We start from the raw sequence: 4,212 nt of genomic DNA on the forward strand, positions 1-4,212 counted from the left end.
CGGCAGCACTCGTTCCCGACGGCGAGCGGTCGGCTGCACTGCGGTGCTTTGCGAGCTGTTTGCCTCGTTCCGTGGGCTCTCTGCGCCGGCGAAAAGCGCCGTCACTGGTGATTTAACGTCGCGAGAGGTAGTTTTCCGTGCCTGGGACGGTAATGGCGGAGCTAGAGGCACCCTGCGGACACGGCCGTTCCACGGCTCGCCCTCTACTCTGGCGCACACAGACCAATTTGCTTTCGGCATGTCGCTCTCTGTTTCCTCCCGAGGTATCCCCAGGCGCCGTATCAGCGCGGGCAGTCCATTCCGAGAGCGCAGACGAATCATTAATGTCTGATTTTAGCCTCCCGAATCCGCAGCGCGAATTGTAATGCCACATCGCCCAGAAGCAGTAATTGGCTGCAAGCGCCATTGCAAATTAGGCATGCCTGTGCGACAGACTGGACTTTGTACGTAGCAGAACGGGTCCAGGCGCTATTGGTAGCGGCGAGGTGGTCACACAATTGTTTGGGATCATTACTCCTGATTTCCGGCACGTTTCTATCTCGGAAATATTTTGCATGAACGCTAAATGAGACACAGCGGTCATAATTACATTTATACAGGGTGAGTCACTAACTACTGTCACCGAGAATAACTCTCAAAGTATGATAGTAGCTGAAAAGTTTGTGGGACAAAAGTAGCCTGGGACAACGGGGGACATAATATGACGTTGGTTTTTTTGTTGCTAGGCTGGGGTCGCTTCAGAGTATGAGGGTCAACCTCGTTTTTTTTAATGGAATGCTATAGTTTAGTACTTATTTTCTGATAGCGGATATCGAGACGAATCCAGTGCAGTAAGTTCTTTGAACGTCAACGAAGGTCACAAAGGCGGCATGGACGTCCGTTTACAGAAGGTGTTCGAAGTGATGACCATTGGTGTCAATGCAGTGCTGCAATCTTCTTATCATGGATTGAGTGGTATTCCTTATCACATCGGCACTTATCGAAGCACATGCTCTGACAATTATCTCTCACATATCTTCAGGTGTAGTTGGAACGTCTTTAGAAACAATGTCTTTTACGAATCCCCACAAGAAAAAATCTGGAGGCGTCAAGTCTGGCGAACGACCACCTCCTCCGCGTCCAATCCAACGATTTGGGAACTGTCTCTGCAACTCATGTCTAGCCATCAGCGAAAAATGTGCCGGACACCCATCGTGTTGATATCACATTCTGGCCCTTGTTCCTAAAGGTATTTCTTCCAATAAGAGACCTAATATTTCTTACAGGAATGTGGTCTACCTCCTGCCATTAAGATTTCCTTCGATGAAATAGGGGCCTATACTTCTGTCCTCCAGAATTCCACACCATACAGTCACCGACCACGGTTTTTGGTGTGCAACTTGCAGCAGCCAACATGGATTTTCAGCTGCCCAATAATGCATGTTATGCCAACAGCCTTGCCGCAGTGGTAGCACCGGTTCCCGTCAGATCACCGAAGTTAAGCGGTGTCGGGCTGGGCCAGCACTTGGATGGGTGACCATCCCGTCTGCCGAGCGCTGTTGGCAAGCTGGGTGCACCCAGCCCTTTTGAGGCTAACTGAGGTGCTACCTGATTGAGAAGTAGCGGCTCCGGTCTCGGAAAATGACATACGGCCGGGAGAGCGGTGTGCTGACCACATGCCCCTCCATATCCGCATCCAGTGACGCCTGTGGGCTGAGGATGACACGGCGGCAAGTCGGTACCTTTGGGCCTTCATGGCCGGTGCGGGAGGAGTTTATGTTAGTTTAGGTTTAGTTTAATAATGCATGTTATGCAAAGTAACATTTCCATGGTTCGTGAATGTAGCCTCGTCAGTAAATGAAATCAAATTAATAAATGTATCATCCCTCTGAATCTGAAATTGAGCCCATCGGTAGAATTCAATGCGACGCATACAATCCGCACCAGTTAATTCTTGGTGGACACTGATATGGTAAGGATGATATTTATGGCGATGCAGAATACGAACAACACTACTCTGGCTCATGCCAGATTCCCTTGCGATTTGACGCGAACTAACACATGGATCTAGAACCACAGTGGCAAGAGCACCAATTTACCGTTTCCTAGTTAGTAGCTTCCCTTTGCTGGATATGTTTCCGATGCGTTAAAGATCCAGTTGTTCTCAATTTACCATACACATATTTAAATGTACGACGTGTAGGGTGAGTACGTTGAGGATATCTTTCAGCGTACAAGTCTCTAGCTCTCACTGAATTTCGTTGGTATTCTCCGTAAGTGAGAAGCGTATCGGCTTGTTCTTCGAAGGAATACATCATTTTTTATTCGCCTGATTCGACGATACTAGTCTTACTGTTCCTATTGGTGCTGTATTGCGAAACCGTCGAATTGTGTTTACATGTCAATGCCACGTTAGATGGACAAGCCGTGTTCGGCGAATATTTATTATTTGCACGATATCATCATCATCATCATCATCATCATCATCATCATCATCATCATTATCATTTAAGACTGATTATGCCTTTCAGTGTTCAGTCTGGAGCATAGTCCCCCTTATAAAATTCCTCCATGATCCCCTATTCAGTGCTAACATTGGTGCCTCTTCTGATGTTAAGCCTATTACTTCAAAATCATTATTAACCGAATCCAGGTACCTTCTCCTTGGTCTACCCCGACTCCTCCTACCCTCTACTGCTGAACCCATGAGTCTCTCGGGTAACCTTGCTTCTCCCATGCGTGTAACATGACCCCACCATCTAAGTCTGTTCGCCCTGACTGCTACATCTATAGAGTTCATTCCCAGTTTTTCTTTGATTTCCTCGTTGTGGACACCCTCCTGCCATTGTTCCCATCTGCTAGTACCTGCAATCATCCTAGCTACTTTCATATCCGTAACCTCAACCTTATTGATAAGGTAACCTGAATCCACCCAGCTTTCGCTCCCGTACAACAAAGTTGGTCGAAAGATTGAACGGTGCACAGATAACTTAGTCTCGGTACTGACTTCCTTCTTCGTAGCTGAGCGCTCACTGCATTAGCTTTGCTACACCTCGCTTCCAGTTCTTTCACTACGTTGCCATCCTGTGAGAATATGCATCCTAAGTATTTGAAACCGTCCACCTGTTCTAACTTTGTTCTTCCTATTTGGCACTCAATCCGTTTATATCTCTTTCCCACTGACATTACTTTCGTTTTGGAGATGCTAATCTTCATACCATAGTCCTTACATTTCTGATCTAGCTCTGAAATATTACTTTGCAAACTTACAATCGAATCTGCCATCACACCTAAGTCATCCGCATATGCGAGACTGCTTATTTTGTGTTCACATATCTTAATCTCACCCAGACAGTCTATTGGCTCAAATGGCTCTGAGCACTATGCGACTTAACTTCTGAGGTCACCAGTCGCCTAGAACTTAGAACTAATTAAACCTAACTAACCTAAGGACATCACACACATCCATGCCCGAGGCAGGATTCGAACCTGCGACAGACAGTCTATTGTTTTCAACATATGATCCATAAATAATACGAACAACAGTGGAGTCAGGTTGCAGCCTTGTCTTACCCCTGGAACTACTCTGAACCATGAACTCAATTTACCGTCAAGTCTAACTGCTGCCTGACTATCCATGTAAAGGCCTTTAATTGCTTGCAAAAGTTTGCCTCCTATTCCATAATCTCGTAGAACAGACAATAACTTCCTCCTAGGAATCCGGTCATATGCCTTTTCTAGATCTATAAAGCATAGATACAATTCCCTGTTCCACTCGTAACACATCTCCATTATTTGCCCTAAGCTAAAGATCTGGTCCTGACAACCTCTAAAAGGCCTAAACTCACACTGATTTTCATCCAATTTGTCCTCAACTAACACTCGCACTTTCCTATCTACAATACCTGAGAAGAATTTACCCACATCGCTGATTAAAGAGACACCTCTATAGTTGTTACAATCTTTTCTGTTTCCATGTTTAAAGACTGGTGTGATTACTGCTTGCGTCCAGTCTGATGGAACCTGTCCCGACTCCCACGCCATTTCAATTATCCTGTGTAGCCATTTAAGACCTGACATTCCACTGTATTTGATGAGTTTCGACTTAATTTCATCCACCCCCGCTGCTTTATTGTACTGCTATCTATTGACCATTTTCTTCACTTCCTCAAATGTGATCCTATTTCCTTCATCATTCCTATCCCATTGTACATCGAAATCAGAAACATTACT

The 4,212-nt window shown here is 45.6% G+C and overlaps 1 pseudogene; it reads left to right on the forward strand.

Annotated features, from left to right (window-relative positions):
* Nucleotides 1-1,426: 1,426 nt before the first annotated feature.
* Nucleotides 1,427-1,544, forward strand: LOC126254269 (5S ribosomal RNA; annotated as a pseudogene).
* The last annotated feature ends 2,668 nt before the right edge of the window (nucleotides 1,545-4,212 follow it).

The sequence above is a fragment of the Schistocerca nitens genome, chromosome 4 (genome assembly GCF_023898315.1).
Source record: "Schistocerca nitens isolate TAMUIC-IGC-003100 chromosome 4, iqSchNite1.1, whole genome shotgun sequence".
Classification (NCBI taxonomy): Eukaryota; Metazoa; Arthropoda; class Insecta; order Orthoptera; family Acrididae; genus Schistocerca; species Schistocerca nitens.